The sequence below is a fragment of the Notamacropus eugenii genome, chromosome 3 (assembly GCF_028372415.1).
Source record: "Notamacropus eugenii isolate mMacEug1 chromosome 3, mMacEug1.pri_v2, whole genome shotgun sequence".
Lineage (NCBI taxonomy): Eukaryota > Metazoa > Chordata > Mammalia > Diprotodontia > Macropodidae > Notamacropus > Notamacropus eugenii.
Genome location: NC_092874.1, coordinates 212,623,237 through 212,648,436, shown reverse-complemented (window position 1 = coordinate 212,648,436; position 25,200 = coordinate 212,623,237). Strand labels below are relative to the sequence as shown.

Genomic DNA, 25,200 nt, shown 5'->3' with positions numbered 1-25,200 from the left:
AGATCATAAGATTATTGAGAAGATCTCAGAGTCTCCAGGAATTAACCTCCCCAGATTTTACAGATGATAAAACAGGGGTCCACAAAGATTCTGTGAATGGTTTAAGATCTCACACTTGAATAGTTTGTTGGGAACTTACTAGGTTTCAAAAGATTCTGTGTTCTAGAGATATAATTACTGTTCTTCACACTCTTACTTTGAAGCCTTCAATATATTCTTCTAATCAGTCTATTTGCAGGTAGGTAGTACAGTGGATAGAGTATTATGTAGTTTCCTCATTTGTTAAATGAAGACAATAATGGACAATAATCTACCTCCTAGATTGGTTATAGTGTTCAAATAAGATATTTGTAAAGCAATGTGAAAACCTTAAAGCATCATACAGTTGAGAGCTATTATTATCATCATCATTATCATTACTATTTACTTTAATGCTTATCACAGGTGCAACTTTTTACCTAGAAAACCATTCAAAGCTCTTGAGATGAAAATGGTGAATGGGGGTATTCTCCATAGATAATATTTTTTTATTAATTGATTTTTGTTCCTCAACATTCATATGCTATCCAATATTGATATCCAGACATTAGTTGTCTAATCCCAGGATGATCTTTAAAAAAGAAACTCTTCCAGTAAAAGCTACCAATTGCATCATAGAACACTTATGATATTAGTCTTTATCATCAAGGTAGAATGGGAGTAGTGTGATAACTATAAGGCAGGGACAGGGAGAGATTATTCCTGAAAAGTAAGATAAGGAGGTAGGGCACCTGTTGTAGCTTGGATGTTGGCAGATTGCAGAAAGTCAAACTGAGGCACTTAAGGGTTTCTCTTGGTTTTTCTCCTTTGTTTCAAAGAGGACCAGTGACATCATAATGAACTTGCCTGTGAATTGGAGTTGACACAGAGTTATCAGCCTTACTCTCTTTCTCTCTTTCAGAGCCATCAAAGTCTAGTGGCTAGATAAAAGTTAAAACAACTGGGAAGCAGTAAGTGGCCTTGGTCTTTCTAAATTAAAGTCGTTTCCCAGGTCTCAAGTTTGTCTGAGGCAAAGAGTTTTTGAAGAGTTGACCAAAAAGAGCTTAAAGATTTAGGCCAATAAGTAGTGCTGATGGTCAGCTCAAGAAAAGGTTCTTTTTATTTGTTGTTTGTTTTTAGGTATGAAGAAGATATGAGTGTGATTGTATAGGTAGCAGGGGAAGACCAAGTGAGTAGAGAGAGACTAGAGGTTTTATAGAGAAAGTGGGAATAATACTGGGGATAATCTCCAGGAGATGATGGGAAATGGTATCAAGATGTATGTGAACATGTTTGACTTGGTAAGGAGAAAGAACATCTCCTTTTCATGCAAGACTAAAATCAAGAAGGAAAAAGGTGGAGATGATGTCTGAGTGATGGAAGAAGAGGAGAAGAAAAGAGGAAGCTTTTGGTGAGAAATATTAATTTTTGCAATAGATAATGAGGATAAGGTCCTTAGCCATGGGTTAAGGGGAGACAGTGTCTAGGAAGGTTTAAAGGGGGATGTAAAGGTTAGGAATAGCTGTTGTGGTAAGTATGACACTGAATTCAATAAGGATTTGTAAAAATGTATTGCCTTTCTTTATTAGGGGCCTAGGTGAAATTATGAAACATAAATGGAAAGATGACTCAGTCAGTTTGTTTTTCTGCTTTTTGCAATATGAGTGATTGGAAAGGAAGTAGATGCTGGAAGTTGTCTAAGGTTGGAGTTTAGCAAGAGGTTACCTGGGATAGAATAAGAGGTCAAGAAATTCAAAGGTACAGATTACTGTAGTATTGAACTGACTTTATAAGTGGTTGAGAAAGATGAAGGGGATAGTGTACACTGTATATGGCAGCCAGGGATGTAGTGTCAAAAAGAGGTAGTCAAGTCTGACTTCTTGCATGTCCAAACATAGAAGAAGTGAGAAAAGAAAAGCTTGAAGAAGAAAGAAAATGTGTTTGGCATTGAGAAATAGATGCGTATGCTATAAGGCAGAAAAGTCAGAATCACTGTGTAGGGAGAATCCAAGGGAATAAGAGAATGCTAATGATGAAGAAATGGAGGCATGGACACTATCAGTGAAAGGCTCATGGTTCTAGTTGGAAAGCTGCAGGTTGGTCTGACCAATTGGACAGGGAGGGAGTTTTCCACTTACTGTTGTCAGATGCTTTCTGCCTTTATTTTTATCATTTTGTATTTATAAGTGAAAAGAAAATAGTTGGCTTCTTTCCTATTTCCTCTCTGATTCAAGAGCTAAGGCACTGAGAAGGAAAGCATGGACTTTGATAATAGAAATGATTGAAGGAGATACAGTCCTCAAACTTACCTGACCTTGACCTTATAACTTTTTACTAATCAACTTTGTGATTTTGACCCACAATAAATGATTCATTTATAAAATTAAAAAAGAATTAACCTTGGGGGGAGAATTTGAAATAATTCTGAATGGGCTAATTTTGCAAGCATGAAAAGAAACTACACAAATAATCAGGATCAAGAAAAATAGCTCTTAAAAATGAGAATATTGCCATGACTAAAGCCACATTGAAATGGAACAAAGATTTTACCATCCCAACTATTATACTTCAAAGTATTCTGCAATACAGATCATCATTCCATTACCTTATTATTGATCATTAGAAGGCCCTTCAAAAATTGCTACAGTGAGCCTCTTGTAAATATATGTACAGATATTTCCAAGTCAAATCAAGTTAGTAAGCGTTTATGCAGCTGAACTCTACTAGGTCCTGTGCTAATACATGCAGGGGATAAAAAGAAAGGAGAAAGTTCTTGATTCTCAGAAGCAAGTAATCTTAATAGAAAGACAACAGACAAATTAGAAGGTACAAAAAAAATCGATGCAAGAAGAATGTAAAATAATCTTAGAGTGGGATAGTCTTTTGCTTTAATTAAAAATGAATGATAGCCACTTCTGGTGCTAAGATTGGCAGAGTGAGGAAGATAGCCTCTGAAGACCTCCGAAATTTCCCTCCAAACAATGAGAAAACCTCCTTAGCATTAGACTAGGATCAGCTAAGCAATTTACCAACTCAGCAGAAAAGTTCAGTCTCACTGGGTTGGGAGGGAAAAGACAGAGATGCAAGAGCTACAGCAACAACAGAAATTCTCTCTGAGCCTGGGGCAATCTCAGCAATGAGGTCCTGTTCCTCTTCAAACCAGCACACCCTTATACAGGTGAGTAGTCTGTGCAAGGCAACAATGCCCCACAAAAGTGACCCCACCCACAGCACAAGCCATCAGCAACAGGCCTTGACCCCATTGCTCATCAGTAGTGAAGCCCTTCCCTGGAGCTGGCAAACAACCAGACCCCATCCTCTGGGGCCTGCCAGCAGAGAGACTATTTCCATAGTTCAGGAATTTATATTATCTGGCAAATAATTGCTTTCTGAACCTTAAAAGATTTTGGAAGACAAAAAGCTTATGTACATACATTTGTCTATTCAGTTTGTTTGCATAACTATGTCTTATTCTAAGTACCTAAATTAAATGTGTAGACATTTAGAACCTAGTATTGAAATTGGACAAGAACCACTTGAGGTCAAGACAAAACCCATCCTACTCCTCAATTTGTCAGTGAAACAAAGAAATAGTTGATGGATTCAGTCACAGATCAGTTATTATTATGAACCAGATCAAAAGATATAAAATTCAAAATACTTTTTTCATTACAAGATATTGAAAATTAATTTGTTCCTTCAAAAAAGAATCCTTTCCTAGCCTGAACACTCTTAAATATTAGTAAATGACTATCTTGATTTATCATATAAAGGTTTTTTTAATTGTTGTAGTTGCTTTATGCAATTTTATTGATACCTTTGGGATTTACATCCTAGTCTTTTCCTGATATTCACTCCCACCCTCAGTATCGACTATCATGTATAATGCAGAATGAGTTTAACGAAACTGAACATAGCAACTGAATCTGATGCCTTATACTCCTTTCTGCATCTGTATTCCCTATCTTGTTCTCTCCCAAGAGAGTCAAAATGTTTTCCACCATCTTTTCTTCCAGACTAGCATTTCTCATTTCAATTAATCAGAGTATATTGTTCTGTTGTTTTAGGTCATGTCTGACTTCTCATGACCACATTTTGACTTTCCTTTGCAAAGGTATTGGTGTGTGTGTGTGTGTGTGTGTGTGTGTGTGTGTGTGTGTGTATCTTTAATTCATGTCTTTGAGGTTTCCCTTCTTATTCTACTTGAAGTGATTTTGTTCATGCAAAATCTTTCTTAATCAAGTGTACTCTTAAGATTTCAACTTTTCTTTTATGATCACCCCATCCCTATTCCCTATTTTCAGTTATCAGTGTGTGACCCCTAATATAACTCTAGAAGGTCTTCTCCATTTCCCCCCTCATTTTGAATGCTGTCTGCTGGAGATGAATGCTATGTCTTTATTCACTGGACCTCCCTTAAAAACTCCAGGGAAGAACAGGATCCTCAGGTTGAAGGGTGATAATTGATTGCAGCTACACCAAACCTCTCAAACATGCTATTAATTTGCAGAGTGGTAATCTGAATGTGTGTAAGACTAGCAATAATACCAATATCCTCTGACATTAAAGTTGTATATTCAACTTGAACTCATTTTGACATATACATTTTACTGTTTGCACCCTCACTTCTATCAATCTGATTTCTGCTTTTCCTTGAAATTCTTTTAGGATACAGAATTCTTCCTCTTTCATTTTTGTTCTTGGGTTTATTGAACCCTGGACTATTGAGTTTGGTTACTTCTGAGACTTCTTATGGAAGTCTGTTCCTTTAATCCACCTTAAAAAAACACTTTTTTAAACAACATTGCTAAACAGTGTTAATTCATGATGGTGCAATTTGGGATCTCTTAATGCTAGGCCCCTTTATCTATTCTGTTTTCATTATATCCATTGAGATTCTTGAATTTTTCCCCAATAATCTCTTGTAATATCTTTTACCTCTTCTATTCTACACCCTATTCCTAATGTTTACCCCCACAAGGGTTTGTTAGCTGCAAGGTCTTGAAGATCATGGAACTTTTTATCTTTATCCCTCAGGTACCAAATCCAGGAGTTAGGAGATATTTAAGAAATTCTGGGTGAGAAATGAGAAACAGGCAGATACATAAATAGGCTCTTCCTTCTTATGGTTGTTAATCTAGGTTATTGAACCCTCTGTTTCTATACGCACTTTATGAAGGTTATGGTCATTTTGAAGTGACCATCTATTGTCTCCTAGATAGTAGTGACATTGTCTTTGGAAGTAAGATCAAAGTACTTATTTTGTCTTTACAGGATTAGTCTTGGAAAGGGTATAAAGGAACTGATTACTATCACCTTAAGAAATCTTTCCTGTCAGATTCCATAATCACAAATCATCAGCACAGAAAATTTGATTGAAGCATCATTGTACCTTTATTCCCTTTGGGACAACATTATAATTATACTTTCTAAACATTTTCTTCATTTAAAGGAAAAAGTCGAAGGTATTGAAATCCTGACACAAGAAACAGGTGAAAGTATTGAAATCATAAAAGAAGAAGAAATAAATTACAAAACTAAAAGTCTAATGAGCCTTAGGCTCATCAGGTAAGTTCAAAAGCTTTTATTGGGAGTAGATAGTGAGAATCTAAAAATAAAAATTATATATTTTTCATCCTAAAATTACTATGGGAACCTTTCCAAACCAGAGGGTAAAATTAATTTTTTAAATAACTCTCTGATCAGTGATATTTATGGCATGTTGTTGATCCTGGGGGAGTCACTTTACTTCTTTTTGCCCCAGTTTCCTCATCTATAAAATAGGGATAATAATAGCACTTACCTCCCCGTACTGTTGTAAGGATCAAATAAGATAAGTGAACAGCACTTAGCATAATTGCTGGCTCATAGTAAGAACTGTAGAAAATTGCTGCTGTTGTTGTTATTGGTGTAATGGAAATAGTCTTGCAAATGGGAAATTGACTGAGTCATTTCTGGCTTCTAAATTCAATGAAAACCTACCCTGAATGGAAATTAGTATCATAAATAGAAAGAAATCTAGAAAAAAATCTCTGTGAACTTAGAATATAAAGTAAATAGGTCAGAACCAAACTAAAAACATAATACTAGCAACTCTACAAAAGAAATTTTTTAATAAATTAAAAGGAGAGACAGAGAGAGAGGACAACTCAGAAGATGCCTATCTTTTTTAACTGATGCAGCATCCCACCACTCTCCTCCTATCAAGGGTGAGAAAGGACCAAAGAACCACAGAGTTTTTGCTGAGTCATACTAAGGTATGGGATTGAGTCACATGTAGGCCATAAGAGGCAGGCAAGGCAGCTCTGAGCAAGTTTCATCCTCATTAATATGACATTAACATTAGAACAGACAGAGAAGTATAAATAAATAGACAAGTTTTTTATGATAAATGCATTAATCATATTTATTCTAAGTATGAGCTTAGTCCTTTCTTGAGCCTATAATTTGGGAAAGAGTACAATTTGATAGTACTGCCATTATTGCCATAAAAGTGCTCCAAATTGCTTGGAGAAAATCATGTTGCAATAAGCTTGGACTTGCATATCTATCTTTTAGCTTGAAGGTTCATGAAATCATAATTGGAGAAGGACATGAACTGGATCTGTGATTTCAGTGGTAGAGAGTGGTCCTAGGTGATTAAATGCCCCCTACCAATACAGGCTAGCATCTCTGCAACTTACTGTCTTAGAGTGTTGCTAGGGGCTAGAGTGTAACTAGGGATTGTCCCTCAGAGTCAGATGCAAACTTGGATCCAACCTTTTTTGACCTTCACTCTATACACTTAGGTTGGGCTTCCCTTCTAGGCACACTATCATACATATACACATATATCTATAGGTATTTATAAATATATACCTAATAATTTCCTTATATAATTACATACATATTGTATGTTATACAGTATTGTGCATAAATATATACATGCATGTGGTCACATATATATTTGTCTTGTCTCTCTGCGTGTATTATATATAAATACATTTGAATGCCTATGTGTAAATGTGTACATTCATATACAAATTTCCATGCATTTTATTTGCTCAAATTCATATATAGCTCACTCAATTTTTAGGAAAATACAAGCATTTTCTCTAATGAATTATCTTGCATAAGGCAAAAAGTTCTTTCATTAGACTTTTAAGTGAAAAAATTAAATTCCTTCATATCTATTTAGAACTATCTAGTTATACCTGATTGTCATAGAATGATTTTTAAAACTTTCCTATTTTTAACCTTAACAAGAGTTACATAACATGAATATGTAACACATAGAGCAGAAAAGAACAGGCTTGTACATGAGGCTGAGAATCTCTACAATATTGGAAATGGCATTCTTTTTTTGGCCTATAATGCATTCAAATGTCACTTTCAAATCTTCCCTGATTGTTTGTATGTGATTCATTCTAGTCTTTCTTTTTTATATTTCATAGAGAAGTTAGTCATTAGTGACACTATACATAAAAATCTGGGTCTATCACCCTCTCCTGTCACCTCCCTCCTTTTGCATTCTCCCTTCAGAAAGAAAAAAGAAAAGAAAAAAATTTTAAATTATTATAACAAACATGGATGGATAGTCCAGCAAAACAAATATACTCATAGTGACCTTATGTAAAACTTTATGGCTCATTCTGCATCTTTAGTGCATCACTTCTACTTTTAGGGTTGTGATAGCATGCTTCAGTATTCCTCCCCTGGAATGGTGATCTATCATTTTACAGCTTGAGTTGTTAAGTCTTTCACATTTGTTTTTCTTCATGATATTGTGATTGTTTCTTCACAATGTTACTATTATAAATGCTTTCACTGTTTCTAATTACTTCATTTTGTATCACTTCATAGAGGTCTTCTCTATTACCATCCTTGTATGATATCTGATAGTACACTAATATTCCATTTCTTTAATATACCATAATTTGTTCAACCATTCCCCAGTGACGAATGTCTTATTAGTCTTCAGTTCTTTCTTCTGCAAAAAAAGGTCTCCTATAATTATTTTGTATACCTACAGGTCCTTTCCTTCTCTGAAAAAAATTTTGAGTATCGGCCTAGAAATGGCATTACTCACTGAAGAGTATAGACTATTTAATGAACTTTGTGGCCTTTCTTGAATGGCAGACCAATTCAATTCCACCAACAATGCTTTAATGTTCTTGTTTTCACATAGCTCTGCAGTAATTGTCATATTCATTTGTAATCATCTTTGTCCATCTGACTGGTATGAAGTAGATACTCAGAGCTGATTAAATTTACATTTCTCTAGGTATTAGTGATTTTAGATTATTTTAAAATGGATTTCTTCCCTTGACAAATGCCTTTTTTCATATCTTTGACTTTCTGACTGTCATTTAATACTAGAGTTGGAAGATATCTCAGGGCTCATCGAGTCCAAGGCTTTTATTTCATCAGAAAAAAATAAATATAACGTCAGAAAGGCTAAGTGACTTGCCTAAGCTGATAACAGCTAATTAGTTGAAATTAGAATGGGGTTTTAGAACTAGAACTAAAACATGAATTGAAGTCTCTTGAAGTCCAACTTAGTTTAACTACCAGTTCTATAAAACTCTCCCTTTTTCTTCTATAGAGGACTGGAATTAAAATCAGAGAAGTGCAACTGAAAAAATTACTTGAAGAGAAAGAGGAAAGTATAAATAAAACCTGCAAGATCTCCATGAGAAGGTAAGGTAGTAGAGAATCTGTACGCTTCTTCTCATTTATTCAAGAGAGGTTAATTGAATATTGGTCGTGTTTACAGTAATGAAAGTGGTGGGAAGAAGGTAATAAGGAGGACTATTAAATTATGAATATAAGTGGTGTCCTCATTAATGTATATGAGATAAATGCTTCCTGTTTAATTTGTACATTCTCTTGAACAGGCAGATCATCTTCAATCTTACTGACAATGATTCTTGTCCTACCAGGGCTGCTTTCATAAATCATGAAAGGTGAATTGGCAAAAACTCCTATGTCACCACTCAATGCCTAATTCTATTATTCCCTCTTTATAAGATGCCCTGGGAAACCATTAGAGGATAGCTCATTTACTGCCTTATCCACGAGCCATCCAAAATCCACAAGTGACATATCAACTTGATCTAAAGAACCATTTTCGTCATGGAGTACCCATCTTCCTTGCTTCCCCCTCTTCTTTCAAGCTATTACCTACTTCTAAGTCTTGGATAAAATGGTATTCAGTGACTGTATGAGATGGAGGTCTTGATTGAGATGGAGGTCCATCCGACTTTACTCTCTCCTTTGTAAATGTGCCTCCTAAGTCTTCTAGAGCCTAGGCCTTACAACCATTTATTTGCTAAGCATGGAGAAAAGAGTGTGGAGATTATATGCAAGAAAAGTGAAACAGAAGTTGTAAATATAAGGAACCAGGAAGATGATGGCATCATTGCAACTGATGAGGAAACACTAAAACTTATTTAACTGAGTCTTAGAAAGATGAAATTATTTTTCTCATTATTGAATTTATATTGTGATTTTGGCCTTCCACCCTATATCAACCACTTTAGAATTCTGTGGTAGATTAAGGTCATCCTTTTGGGACCTATAGTTTTTAGATAATTCTTAAAAAAAAACTTAAACATTCTTACATTTTAGAAAATGCAACCATTTTCTTATGTCCAGGCTTAATGGTGATGCTCAAATAATTTCTGAAAGATTATTTAGTGGTTCTACCATGATCTTATCAGTTGCATAGAATTAAATACAGTTTTCTGCTCACATGTAGTAAACAGACCTTTGTTGCTAAGTGAAAAAATCAAGATTCCACTAGTGTACCACCACACAAATCCTGTAGTTCAATCAAGAATTAATTGTCATGCTTCTAATGCAACTCATGCAATTCTATCATGAATGATATCTTTGTTCATATAGTTTCTTTTACCTGGAATGTCTGCCTTACCTTCTCTACTTGTCCAAATCTTTATTTTTTGTAATCCTGTCTTGAGGATGATTTCGATGAGGCCTCCTTGATGGGGCAGTCCCTGTCTAGAGCTGCCAAAGCATAAAAAGCTCTGGTCACACTCCTCACTTCACTTCTGTCTCACTCTGCTGCCCTACCTCCACCCAGGCTGTCTTAGTCCACGTGGTAATGGAATGCCTCAACTCCAACTTTCTAGTTCTTTATTCTTTGTGTTTCCTAATCATAATGTAAGATCATTGAGACTGGGGACCACTTTGTAGTCTACTTTTTGTATTGCCATAGCTTAGCTGAGGATCTTACACATAAGAAGCACTTAGGAAATGAATCATCTTTCTACTTCTCTATCCATACACATAAAAATATATGTATGTCAATATATATGTATGAATGTGCTTGTATATGTATACACACACATATATGTATAGATACAGGCATATCTGAGTGCATGCGTACATCCGTGTGTGTGTGTGTCTGTGTGTGTGTGTGTGTGTGTGTGTGTGTATCTAAGGCCAGGTTACTTCTTTGTCAACCCTCTCCTAACATTCTTCCAGCTGCATAGTGGTCTTTTCACTATAATTTCCCATAGCTTGGAGCCACACAACTCTTCTATCACTTCCACTGGTTTTGTATGTGAGCATGTCTTAAAGTCCCTTCCACTGAATTAAGAAACCCTGTGGAGGCAGAAACTGTCTTTTGTCCACAAAACGGGAGGCTACATTGTGTAATATTAGGATCAAAGTTCTTCTTCTGGCACACCCTGGATGTCTGCCCCTTACCAAATCATTTAGCATCTGTGTCCTGGGGCAGCTCGCCACAATTAAATGGCAGTGAAGGTGCCAGTCTCTTGGCTTGAAAAAAGAGTAGCTTTTTCACCTGGAGCACCTTTTACCTTTGGATTCCAAGTCCCTATCCCTATCATCATTCCCTTCCCTAACCATATTGATATCCCTACCTATCATTATACTCATTCTTATCTCCATCTCCATGTCTATCCCTGTCTGCCTCCTATGCCCAACCCAAATCCCATATATAGGTATAATCCCTTGACCTGGTGGTGATCTATCTGGAAGGTACCTTGATATTCTACTATGACCTCTCAACTACTATAGAGATAAATCTGTCCAACATCAATGACAGAATGCCATCTGGCTTCTGCCTAAAAACATGCATTAACAACAGCTGGACCATTTTTATTGTTCAATAATTTGAGCTTTGAGGCAAATTTCAGCTTGCAATAACAATCACATTTTCCCCTACATTTTTTATCATTTTCCATCATCCAGAGTTACACCAAAAAAAGCTCTAGTAACTTTGTTACCTTATGACTACCCAGATACATGAAAACAATTCTAATCTCCCAGCTCAGTTTTCTTTTGAACAACTCTCTAATTATGTTCAGCCCAGTCCCCATATGACTTTTTATTCCAGCTTGAGGGGATGGTGTTGGCTCTTGAGTCAATTATCCTTCTTGTATTGAGCCCCACTCAGGTTTATCAACATTCTTTTTCTCTTCAGGCAAATTCTGAATACAAATAGTGAAGGGGACAGGACCAAAGACAGCTGAGGAAGTTTCATAAGCTGCTGAGGGGGATACACCTGTAGAATGACTTCCTCATTTTAAACATCCTCTTCTAAAGACATTTAATCTTGTTGTCTTCCCACTGTGACTTACTTGAAAACAGGGATTGACATTTTTGTCTTTCTTTGTATCTTCAGTGCTTTGCACATAGGAGGCCTTTAAATGTTTGTTGACTTGAAAGCTAGAATAGGATTTTTAAGGCCAACAAGAAATTACAACACCATCTTCCATTATGAAGAATATGATTTTTTTTCAAAAAGTTTCAAGTAATTTGACTACTTTGATTGAGAGAGAATAAGATATTATCTTCATTTTCTCCATGAGGAAACTTAATACTCAGAGATTATGATTTCTTTACATTATACATTTAGCACATGGTGCAGCCAGGAACAAAGCCAAAGTGGCTTACCTTAAACTTTTCACTCTACCTGCCTATAAGTAAAGTTTATGGGAAAAGAGAAACACATAGAGAAACCAGATGAATACAAAGACTAAAGTTAGCAATGGGCAAAAGGATAGTTGAAAATCAAATTAAGTCAAAAATGTGTGATTTGCCTCCAGTTAAGATGAATCCTCTGTAAAGGTAATAGGTGATACTCAAATTGTTCTCATCCACCCATTCCATAAGATGAAGTCTTCACATGCTTGGGGTAGACACTCCCCTAACTCACCAATGGGTTTAAAAACCCTTGGCTACCCTCCACCTGGTTTGGTCTGTCTGCCAAAATGGTTTACCAGAATGTGGCCGTTAATGCATGCTGTACCTTCTTAGAGCCACAGGTGAGAGTTAGGCGGAACAGGTGGACACCAAAGGTGGAAAGAACCCCAGAAAGGGCTCAGCAGTCATCCCATCTTAGGTACTCTTCCTCCCTGAACACACCTTTCCAGGGATGTATACACTGACGATTAGGTTGCCAGAGCTAGCTCAGTGTTTGGGGGGCTCTGAATAAAGGTTTCAGAAAGAGCAGGTATTAAACTGACCACCAAACTGAAGGGCTACAGAGCTGTTGTGCTGACCTCATTGTTATATGCTTGTGAAGCATGGACAGTCTACCAGCGCCATGCCAGGAAACTGAATCACTTCCATCTGAACTGTCTTAGGAAGATTCTGAGAATCACCTGGCAGGATAAAGTACCAGACGCTGAAGTCCTTGTTGGAGCTGAATTGCCAAGTATTCAAACTGTGCTTTAGACAGTGCAACTCCAATGGGTTGTCCACATTGTTCCAACATAAAATGTATGCTTGCCAGAAAGACTATTTCATGGAGAACTTGCATGGGTCAGGTGATCACATAGTGGCCAGAAGAAATAATACAAGGACACTCTCAAGGTCTCTCTCAAGAACTTTGGATTTGACTGTACAACATAGGAGTCAATGGCACAGGACTGCTCAGCATGGTGTGCCTACATAAGAAAAGGTACTATGCTATTTGGGCAAAGCAGAATTGAGACAGCAGAAAGTAAATGCAAGATGCGCAAATTTGGGATATCCACCCCAAATATTCATACAGACTATCTGTACCCAACTTGTGGTAGAGCATACCGAGCTCATATTGGTCTGATTTGCCACAATTGGACACATCAACATTTCACTTTACAATGGTGACGCCATTTTGGTCCTCTTCAAAGATGAAGGACAACAACCAACCAACCAACCAGGTGATACTCACACTCTAAGAGTTCACATTTATCTGTTTTATTTTTTTATTATAAATGCTTTCTGTATATCATATTATTTCATTTTATCTTCATGATACCTCTGAGGTAGAGATGACATAAATTCCATTGTCCTGGTTTTACAGATGAAAAAAGCAAATTCTGAAAAAAGACATTGCTTACCCACATTCTCCCACCTAGTAAATGAGTAAGCCAGGACTGTTGTCCAGGCCTTCTGTAGGGAGAATGCACTTTCACTTTAAAGTTACAGGACCAAATCCAACTTACAAAGGGGAAAGAAATGCATGCTTTCTCCCTAATTAAGCTGTGGCCCATAACTTGTCCCTATACCACATTTAACATTATGAGACTCTTAACTGGCTATAAATCTCCTGTTCTTGGAATACTCCACTGGGGGGCTCACAATATAAAACCCAAGTTAACAGAAAAGACACTTCTTAAAGGAGAAGAGAAAAAAAGTCAACATGGGATTTCATCCAAACTTAAGTCAGCTCTAATTTCCTCTTCAAATTGAATGTGTAGATTCTACCTTGGGATTCTCCAGATTTCTTTGGGATGAGTTTCATCATCACCTATGTCAGAATTTGGTACAAGAGGCACATGTCAAGATTACCTTGTGAAGAGTGAGAGAGAAATCACTCCTAATACACCTTATTCAGATTTTGCTACACCATTTATTAGCTATGTGGAGCCTTAGACAAGTCACTTAACTATTCAGTCTCCTTTTTATTCTCATATGAAAAGTAGAGACAATAGCAAATGCTCTGCTCTACTTCAGAACTCTACCCTTGTTTTTTTCTCCTAGATTCAACTGAGGAGAAATGCTCTGGTTAGATATAGGACAAACTAATTTAAAAAACACTCTAAATTTATTGAGGAGGATGAGTACCACATTCCAACCAATGGGGTTTCAAAAAATTTTTGTTCTGTCAGAACAAAAATCACACAATAGAGAAGGGAGAGTTGGAGGCTGTTTTGACTTTGGCAAGGAATTTGACAAATGCATTTGGACCAATGATGGTAGATCTCAAGAAGAGAAAAGATGCAAAAAAGGGTGGAATGGAACCAAGGGTGGCTGTCATAAAAATCTTTCATTTTAATCAACATTTTAATCATTGATGTGTAGATTAAAGCAAAACTAGCTCATCAGATTTGTAAGTCATTTATACTTGGAGGGATGGCAAAGAAATTAGATGATATTCATATCCCAAAAAGTCAGGAGAGTATAGTCTCCCATTGCATCCTGGGCCATCTCTAGTCATCCTGATGAATATCTGGTCACTGGAGCCAGATGGCTCAGGAGGAGAAAGTGAGGCTGGTGACCTTGCACAGCCTTTCCTCACTCAAAACAAAGTCTAGTGCAAGTCATGTCATCATTTCTCTGATGTCATAGTCTTCATCGAAAATGAAGGGTGAACACAACCTGTGAGTAGACCAAGCTGACTGAATGGGAACCCAGCTCCTTTCTATCTGCCCTCCTTTCTTCTCCTCTCCAAAGGAAGGTAAATTTGGGTAGCCAGAAGATGCTTAGTTAACTTTGGGTTTACTAGCTAGATTTCTTCTCTCTTTCTTCTCTCTCTCTCTCCCTTTCTTCTCTTTCTTATTCCCTCCCTCCTTCTTTCCTTCTTTCCTTCTTTCTTTCCTTCATTTCTTCCTTCCTTTCTTTCTTTCTTCCTTCCTTCCTTCCTTCTGTCATTTCTTTCTTTTTTTCTTTCTTTCTTCCTTTCTTTCTTCCTTTCTTCCTTCCTTCCTTCCTTCCTTCCTTTCTTTCTTTCTTTCTTCCTTCCTTCCTTCTGTCCTTTCTTCTTTCTTTCTTTCTTTCTTTCTTTCTTTCTCTCCTTCTTTCTCTTTCTTTCTTTCTTTCAAAAATTTTGTGACTTTCTAAAGGTCACTGTCTGTCTCCTAATTGTTTGAGTTCACATGCAGTCTGCTAGCTTTCTTCTTATCTGACTTATTGACAGTAGTCATTCAGCTCTCTAGGTCTCAGTTTCAGGCAGAGTCCATGGAGGGTCTTCTAGTAGAAATGCCCTTAAGGTTCTCTTAGCTCCATGCTTTGTAGATCACCTGTAGGTAATCAAATTCAGGTCCCTCAAGCTCCCTTGTCTTCCCCCCCGCCCTGCCACAGTCACAGTAGGAGGACTGGCTCTAAAGCTATTGAATACCTTAATATTTTTCATCCATAAGAGCCTGAGAGTGATCTCACACTTATCTATCCAGCTCTCTAGGACTCAGTTTACTTTATAGGCCCATAAAGTGCTTGTACTCTAAAGCCTCTGAAGGACGAGTAATGTTGATTCCTTGGACCCTTCTGGCTGATCATTCATTTGGCTCACTAGGCCTCAGTTTCAGGAAGATACCTGGGAGGGAGGTTTGTAGTCTAAATGATCTTAAGACCTTCTTATCTCTAGGTCTAGGAAATCGTACTTGATCATATACAGATCCCTGAAACTCCCTAGGCCTCTTTTTTTCTTATGGTCACACAGAGGCTTTTGTCTTTGGACAGTTGTGGATACACATACAATGTTCATTAAGCACTCTAGGTCTCAGTTTCAGGCAGAGTCCATGGAGGGGCCTCTAGTGAAAATGGTTTTCATTTTCAATGCCCAAGTTCCACTTAATGGCCAGCTTAAAATGATTATCAATAATAACAGTTTATCTTTCTCTCCCAGATTGATTTAGTTGTTTTTTTTCTTTTGCTCATTAAAAGGGCCATTCCCTGACTACATCTGAAAGAAGGCTATTCACTCAATGGGTGTTACCTCCCTTTAAGTGAATACCTGAAAAGCCCAAGGTGCCCCACTGCATCCTAGGCTGTCTCCAGTCATCTTGATGAATAACTGGTTACTGAATCCAGATGACTCATGAGGAGAAAGTGAGACTGGTGTCCTGGCACAGCCCTCCCTCACTCAAAACAAAGTCCAGTGCAAGTCAGGTCATCATTTCTCTGATGTCTTAGTCTTCCTCCAAAATGAAGCATCCTTCATTTTCAACAGAACAACAACAACCAGCTCTCTAGGACTCAGTTTACTTTATAGATACATGAATTGCTTGGACTCTGAGACCTCTGAAAGAATTGTCATGGACCTGTCTAGCTGACCTCGCAATGATCATTCAGCTCACTAAATCTCAGTTTCAAGGATAAACCTGGGAGGGGCTTGTAGTGTAAATGATCTTAAGGCCTTCTTCCCTCTAGGTCTAGAAAATTGTCCTTGATCACATACAGATTCCTGAAGCTCCCTAGGTCTCTGTTTCTACTACATTCAGAGCAGGAGGTCTGGCTTTCAAGCCTTTAAAGGCCTTGACATTTTTAATCCTAGAACCTTCTTTGGGATCTTGAACTGGTCAATCCAGTTCTCTAGCACTCAGTTTCCATTAGCATCACATGAAGTGTTTGGACTTCAGGGCCTCTCAAAGACTTGTCATTTGAGTCCCTGGACCTTTGTGGGTGATCCAAAAATGGTTCCCACAGCTCTTTAGACCTCAGGTTTAGGCAGAGTCCAATGAGGGCCCTTGAGTATAAATTTTCTTAAGACCATGTTAGCTCTCAGCCTTGGAACTTGAAGTTGATCACATATAAGACACTGAAGGTTCCTAAGCCTCTATCTCCTACACACATACACAACAAACTGTCTCAAAAGCTTTTGAAAACCTTGACATTTTTAATCCTATGATCTTGTTAGTGGTCTTACACTGGGATATCCAGCTTTCAAGGACTCAGTTTCCTTTAGACACATAAAGGGTTTGGATTCTGAAAACTCTGAAAGACTTGTCTTTTTTTGTCCTTGGACACTTGTGAGTATACATACAATGATCATTCAGGTCTCTAAGCCTCAGTTCCAGGAAGAGTTCATGGAGGATCTTCTAGTGTAAATGCCCTTAAGGTCATCTTTGCTCTAGGCCTAGGAACCTCTAGGTGATCGCATTCAGGTCCTTCAAGCTCCCTTATCCTCATTTCCTGCCCCCCAACAGTCACACAGTGGGTCTGTCTCTAAAGTCATTGAATGCCTTGATATTTTTCATCCTAGTAGCTTGGGAGTGCTATTACACTTATCTATCCAGCTCTCTAGGACTCAGTTTCCTATAGAGTCACATGAAGTGCTGGCACTCTAAGGCCTCTGAAAGACTAGTCATGTTTATTACTTAGACCCTTCTGGCTGATCATATAATGGTCATTTGGCTCACTAGGCCTTAGTTTCAGGAAGATACCTGGGAGGAGGGTTTGTAGTCTAAATGGTCTTAAGGCCTTCTTACCTCTAGATCTAGAAAATTGTCCTTGATCACATACAGATCCCTGAAGCTCCCTAGACCTCTACTTCTCTTATGGTCACAAAAAGTGACCATAATTTTTATATCTTATTAGAGATCTTACACTGAGCTATCCAGATTTCTAGGACTCAATTTCCTTCTGAATCACATAAAGGGTTTGAACTCTAAGACTTCTGAAGGACTTCTTATTTTTGTCTTTGGACACTTGTGCTTTCACACACAATGTTCATTAGACACTCTAGGCCTCAGTTTCCTAATAAGTTCATGGGGGGGCCTCTAGTGAAAATACTTTTCATTTTCAATGCCCAAGTTCAACTTAATGGTTCATTTAGAATGATTATCAACAGTAATAGCTTTTTTTTCCCCTCCCAGTTTGATTTATTTTTTTCTTTTACTCATTTAAAGGTTCATTCCCTGAGTACTTTTTTCTTTTTTTATTAATTTATTTATTTTCAGTGTTCTGCAATAACTACCATATAATTTAGATTATAATTTTCCTCCCCCACTCCCCAACTCCTCTCTCCCTCCCCAAGAGAGCATACAATTTTGTATAGGTTCTACACATACATTCTTATTAAATACATTTTCACTATAGTCATGCTGTGTTGAAGAATTAAAATGAGTGGGAGAAATCATCTGACAAACCAAAATGCAGTACACACATACACATACACACACACACACACACACACACACACACACACACACACACAAACAAATGATTTGTTACGTTTTGCCTAGCCATGAGCAACTGATGTTTTTCCACTTAGAACTGATTTTGTGTGAAAAGTGTCTTGTAGTTATGTTCATATAGTCTCTAGGTTTGTTTTGGCAGGTAAACTTCCAAATATTTTATAGTGTCTACCCTAGATTTAAATGGGATTTCTCTTTCTATCTCTTGCTGTTAGGTATTGTTGCTAACATATAGAAATGCAGAATAATTGTGTGAGTTTATTTGGTAACCTGCAACTTGGCCAAAGTTGTTTATTGTTTCAAGCAGTTATTTACTTGAATCTCTGGTGTTTTCTAAGTATATCATCATAACATCTGCAAAAAGTGATAACTTACTTTCTTCTTTGCTTATTCTAATTCCTTCAATTTCTTTATCTTGTCTAATTGCTATAGCTAACATTTCTATCATATTGAATAATAGTGGAGATAATGGACATCCTTGTCTCACCCCTGATCTTATTGGAAATGCACCTAGCTTATCATCATTGCATATAATGCTTGCAGAAGATTTTCAGTAGGTACTGCTTATAATTTTGTAGAAAGTTCCCTTTATTCCTATGCTTTCAAATGTTTTTAATAAGAATGGGTGTCATATTTTGTCAAAAGCTTTTTCTGCATCTATTGCGATAATCATGTGGTTTCTGTTAGTTTTGTTGTTGATATGGTCAATAATGCTAATAGTTTTCCTAATATTGAACCAGCCCTGCATTCCTGGTATGAATCCTACCTGACGATAATGTATTATTCTCATGATAAGTTGCTGTATTCATTTTGCTAAAATCTTATGTAAAATTTTCACATTCTATATTCATTAGAGAAATTGGTCTATACTTTTCTTTCTCTGTTTTGTCTCTTCCTGGTTTAGGTATCAAAACCATATTTGTATCATAAAAAGAATTTGGGAGGACTCCTTCCCCAATTTTCAAAAATAGTTTATATAGCATTGGAATTTACTGTTCTTTAAATGTTTGATAGAATTCACTTTTAAATCCATCCAACCCTGGAGATTTTTTCCTTGGGAGTTCATTGATGGTTTGTTCAATTTATTTTTCTGAGATGGAGTTGTTTAGGTATTCAACTTCATCTTCTGTTAATCTGGGCAATTTGTATTTTTTTAAAATACTCATCCATCTCATTTAGATTGTTGAATTTATGGGCATAAAATTGGTCAAAGTAATTTCTAATTATTGCTTTAATTTCTTCCTCATTGAAGGCGAGTTCGCCCCTTTCAGTTTTGATTTCAGTATTTTGGTTTTCTTCTTTCTTTTTTTAAATCAGATTGACCAAAACTTTATCAATTTTATTGGTTTTTTCATAAAACCAACTACTGGTTTTATTTATTAATTCAATAGCTTTCTTAATTTCAATTTTATTAATCTCTCCTTTGGTTTTCAGTATTTCTAATTTTGTATTTACTTGGAGATTTTCAGTTTGTTCTTTTTCTAGCTTTTTCATCTGCATGTCCAAGTAATTGATCTCTTCTTTCTCTATTTTATTCATGTAGGCATTCGAAGATATAAAACTTCCCCTAAGAAATGTTTTTGCTATATCCCATAAGATTTGGTAGGTTGTCTCATTATTGTCATTCTCTTGATTGAAGTTGTTGATTGTTTCTATGATTTGTTGTTTAACTCACTCCTTCTTTAGGATTAGATCATATACTTTCCAATTAATTTTTGTTTTATCTTCCCATGACCTTTTATTACATATAATTTTTATCGCATTATGATCTGAGAAGGATACATTGACTACCTCTGCCTTTCTTCACTGGATTGTGAGGTTTTTATGGCCTAGAACATAGTCAATTTTTGTATACGTGCCATAGACTGCTTAGAAAAAGTTATATTCCTTCCTATTCCCATTCAATTTTCTCCAGAGATCTATCAGCCAGAGTTTTATTTACCTCCTTATTCTCTTTCTTGTTTATTTTTAGATTAGATTTAACAAGTTCAGAGAGGGGGAGGTTGAGGTCCCCTACTAGTATCGTTGTGCTGTCTATTTCTTCCATATTGGATTTGCCAAACTTCACTTCCTCAGCACCTGATTTCCCCAACCTCTCCCCTAAGAATTTGGATGCCATACCACTTGGAACATGCATGTTTACTAATGATATTGTTTCATTGTTTATTGTGCCTTTTAGCAGGATATAGTTTCCTTCCTCATCTTTTTTGATTAGATCTATTCCTGATTTTACTTTGTCTGAGATTAGCATTGCGACAACTGCTTTTCTTATATCTGCTGAGGCACAATATATTCTGCTCCAACCTTTTACCTTTACCCTGTGTGTATCCCCCTGTTTCAAATGTGTTTCTTGTAAACAACATATTGTTGGACTATGGCTTTTAATTCATTCTGCTATCCATCTCCGTTTTATGGGAGAGTTCATTCCATTCACATTCACAGTTAAGATTACAATCTGTGTCTTCCCCTCCATTCTCTTTCCCACCATGTGTGCTTTTAGTTCTCCCATCTCCCTTCCCTTCCTCAATAGTTTTTACTTTTCACCACCACCTCCCACATTCTTCCTTCTTTCATCCCCCCTCCCTTTTGCCCCCCTTTACCCTTACTACATCTTCCCTTCCTTTTAGCTTCCCCTCACCTCTCTTCCCTCTTCCCCACCTACTGCCTATAGAACTAGTTAGATTTATATACTTAATAAAGTTTATTGTTCCCTCCTTGAACCAAATCAGATGAGAGTACCTCCCAAACAATGCTCATCTCTGTCCCCTCTTTCCCTCTACTATAATTTTGTACTTCTTCCTGTGATGTAATTTACCATTTTCTTCTTCCTCCTTTTCACATCTCCTGTTACAATCTCTTCACAGGCTTAAATCATATTTTTATCATCACATCATTTACTTTATACCCATTCCCTCTATGTATATTCCTTTTATATTTCATAATAGATATACAATTCTCAGGATTAACAAGTATCATTTTCCCCTATAGGGAGGTAAACAATTCGCCCAAATTGAGTAACAAGTTTTTCTTTTCCCTTGTTTACCTTTTTATTCCTCTCTTGGGACCTGCATTTGAAGATCAAATTTTCTATTAAGTTCTGGCCTTTTTGTCAGGAAGGTCTGGAAATTCCTTATTTTGTTGAATGTCCATCTCCTTGCCTGAAATGTTGTGCTGAACTTTTCAATTGATCCTTGGTTGTAGTCCCAGCTCCTTTGCCTTACAGAATATCATATTCCATTTCCTTCAGTCTTTTAATGTAGAAGCTGCAAGATCCTGTGTGATCCTAACTGTTGCTCCTAGATATTTGAATGGTTTCCTTCTGGCTGCCTGTAGTATTTTCTCCTTCACTTGATGGTTCTGGAATTTGGCAACAATATTTCTTGTGGTTTTTAGTTTGGGATCCCTTTCAGGAGGTGAATGGTGGATTCTTTCAATGACTATTTTGCCTTCTGGATCTAGCACTTCTTGGCAGGTTTCCTTGATAATTACTTGGAAGATATTATCCAGACTCTTTTTTTCATAGTGGCTTTCTGGTAAGCCAATAATTCTTAAATTTTCTCTCCTGTATCTATCTTCCAGGTCAGTTGTTTTCCCAATTAGATATTTTCCATTTTCTTCTATCTTTTCATTCTTTAGATTTTGTTTGACTGACTCTTGATGTCTCAGAGAGTCATTAGTTTCTACTTGTCCAATTCTAGTTTTTAGTAAATTGTTTTCTTCATTTAACTTTCGCATCTCCTTTTTCATCTGTCCAATTATTACTTTTAAGGAATTATTTTCTCCAGTTAGTTTTTGTACTTTCTTTTCCATTGGTCCAGTTTTCCCATTTAGGTTTTGTATTTCCTTTTCCATTTGTCCAATTTTCCCAGTTAAATTTTGTGCTTCCTTTTCCATTTGTTCAATTTTCCTTTTTAAAGAGATGTTCTCATCTGTGAATTCTTTTTTCGTACTTTTAAAAACATTGGCCAGTTTTTCTTCTATTTCCTTCTTCAGATGTTCCAGAAGAGCTGTTTGTACATGCGAGCAGTTCATAGTCCCTTCTGAAGTTTCAGATGGAAGTACAGTCTCACTACTTACCTCTTTGGTATTCTTCTTTTGGTCCTTGTCCCCATTGAAAGATTCTATTGTTTTTTCACCCTTGCTTTACTTTTTCTTGCTCATGATGGTGATTTGTGTTGTGGCTTCTGATTCTTTCATTTAGAAGCTGCAGAACTTGGTGTTGAGCTGTTTCGTGTAAAAAAGTTAAGGGCAGATACCTTTTTATCTTTTTTTGTGTGTGTTTCTCCAATTAGCCCTGGGGCTAGCTTGTTAAGTGGGGGGAGGGATGGTCTGGTCCCTGGAGATCTCCTCAGCTGAGCTGAGGCAAAGACAAGCTCAGGGGTTTGTGATCCCTGCTGCCCTGTTATCTTCCCATTTCTCCTGGAGCTCTGAGACACTCCTGGATCCAAGTTTCCACTGTCCTGGGGTCCCTCTCCTTCTGGATCACCTCTGCCACAGTAAGAGGAATTCCCCTTAGCTATTTTCCTAGCCTTATGTGTTATGACACTGTTTTCCCCTTCACTGTGCCCACTGATCTAGGATTTTTCTAGGGAAATATTTTGTGGTTCTTTTGAGGTCAACAAGGAGGGAGAAGAGAGCATTTACTGATCACTCTGTCATTTTAGCACCTGGAAGTTCAAGTAGGTGACTTACATACATTTAATCTGTGGACTGAAAGTCTCAGGGGTTGCTGCAGCTAGTTTCTGGGGCTCAGTGGCTGTCACTAGCTTGGCTCTGCTGGTCTCTCACCCTGGGCTGCCACTCTAGCATTCTGCCTGCTGCTGCCTCAGGCCCCACAGTGGTTTTCCTGCTCTGCTATGCTGGATGCTCTGCACTATGTGCTGTGGGCTCACCCTCACAGAACAGATCCTTCCTATCCACCTTCCAGTTTGTCCTGGGCTGTGAATCTGCCACAGTCTGTCTCCTACTGGATTCTTCACCTCCAAAATTTGGTCAGATTCTCTTTTTAGAGGTATTTGAATGAGTTTGTCTAAGAGCTTAGAAGAGTCGTTGCTGTTATTCTACCAACTTCTCTCTGCCCCCCTGATTATTTCTTACAGAGGCCTATTCACTCAATGGGGGTTACCTCCCTCTAAGTGAATACCAGAAAAGCCCAAGGTCCCACACTGCATCCTGGGCCAACTCCAATCATCCTGATGAATATTTGGTCACTGGATCCAGATGATTCAGGAGAAGAAAGTGAGACTGGTGACCTTGTACAGCCCTCCCTCACTCAAAACAAAGTCCAGTGCAAGTTTTGTCATCATTTCTCTAGTGTAATGGTCTTTGTGGAAAATGAAGGACAAAAACAATCTGTGAGCAGACCAAGCTGCCTGAATGAGGATCCAGCTCCCTTCTTTTCCTTTACTTCCTTCTCCCCTCCAAAGGAACATAAATTTGGATGATTAGAGGATGCCCAGTTAATTTTGGTTTTACTTGGTAGATTTCTTTTCTTTTTTCTTTCCTTCTGTCTTTCTTTTTTCTTTCTCTCCTTCCTTCCTTCCTTCCTTTCTTTCTTTCTTTCTTTCTTTCTTTCTTTCTTTCTTTCTTCCTTTCTTTCTTTCTTTCTTTTCTGGTCACTGGAACCACAGGGCTCATGAGAAAATGAGGTTGGTGACCTTGCACAGCCCTCCTTCCCTCAAAACAAGTCAAGTACAATTCCTGTCATCGTTTTTCTATATCATGGTCTTCTTCTAAAATGAAGGATGGACACAGAAAAACACAAAAATCCCCCACTACTTACTGCAATTCTTTTTCTTGGGTTTATTTTTTGGAAATTAAACAAAACAAAACCCAAATTTCACAAATTACTAGCCTCATGGTTAATCCTTCTGATGGTGTTTCATTTGGGTAGAACATTATGAGGAGCTGAAGTGTGGCTTCTCGAGGGTGACCTATTTGTAAATCAATGTATTCTAGGTTTCAAGAGCACTCAGCAAAAGAAGACAACCAGAAGTCTGCGCTGATGCTGGTGTCTCAATTTTTTCCCTTCATCTGCATCAGAATCAATGATTCCTGAACAGGAAAGGTACTAACAGGCAAATCTTTTTTTTTTTTCCTTTTTTTTGAATTTACCTAACATGTTCTTAAAGTCCTGTCTGCAGGGACTGTATTTCTCTCCATGGCTATGCTGGCTTTATTTGCCTGCGGTGACTCTCACCTGATATTGTTTTCAGGTCTAAACCTCAATCTGTCACAGCCAAAGGTGGGAGGGGAGATTCTTGTCATCCCATCTCTGATAAGCCTGCCAAGGGCAGATGAATCCAGCAACCCAAGCCAGAAGCTAGCCCAACTATAGTGCTCTACATTACCCATCTCCAAGCTTTGCCCATTTGGTGCTTCACTCAGTGTGAGGGAGGCCACTCCTACTGAAAGAGAAGCTCTGATCACTTTGCAAACAAAGATAGAATGGTATTGGGAAAAAAATTTCCAGCCCTTTGATAGAGGCACTTTTGTGTTTGAAAGGTATAGAAAAAAAATAACTGTTTTTGTAAAAGTCTCATCTATACTGGTCAGCTTCCCTAAAAACTCTGTATACAAGATTTTCTAACAGCAAACTTAAACATTGCAAGAAAAACAAAAAAAGACAATCCAAGAAATTTTAAAACTATATAAGGATATTATGCAACAATTACATGATTTTATTTTTACTAGTCATAGTGATCCAACTATAAGACATATGTATTTGAAAAATAGTAAACAGTCCAAAATAAGTGTTTCCTTCAATGGATTAATGAAATCTATTTTGTACTACAGGAAAATAGAGGGAAAGGGGGATGGAAGAAGGGTGGGTAATAGAAGGGAGGACAGACTGGAAGAAGGGGTGGGTGGGGTGCATGTTGTCCTGCCGTGGGGGGTGGGGAAAGATGGGAAGAAAATTTTGAATTCAAATCCTTGTGGAAGTGAATGTAAGGAACTGAAAAATAAATATAAAAAAAATAATAAGTGTTTCCTTCTCTACAGGAAAATAAAGCTTAGAAGACCCAGGGTCATT

The 25,200-nt window shown here is 37.3% G+C and overlaps 1 long non-coding RNA gene across 1 annotated transcript; it reads left to right on the top strand.

Moving 5' to 3' along the window:
• Nucleotides 1–456: 456 nt before the first annotated feature.
• LOC140533917 (uncharacterized) lies at nt 457–24,924 on the top strand. The gene is made up of 4 exons (XR_011977107.1): nt 457–3,196; nt 5,471–5,586; nt 8,603–8,697; nt 24,126–24,924. It is a non-coding gene; the product is annotated as an uncharacterized lncRNA (long non-coding RNA).
• The last annotated feature ends 276 nt before the right edge of the window (nt 24,925–25,200 follow it).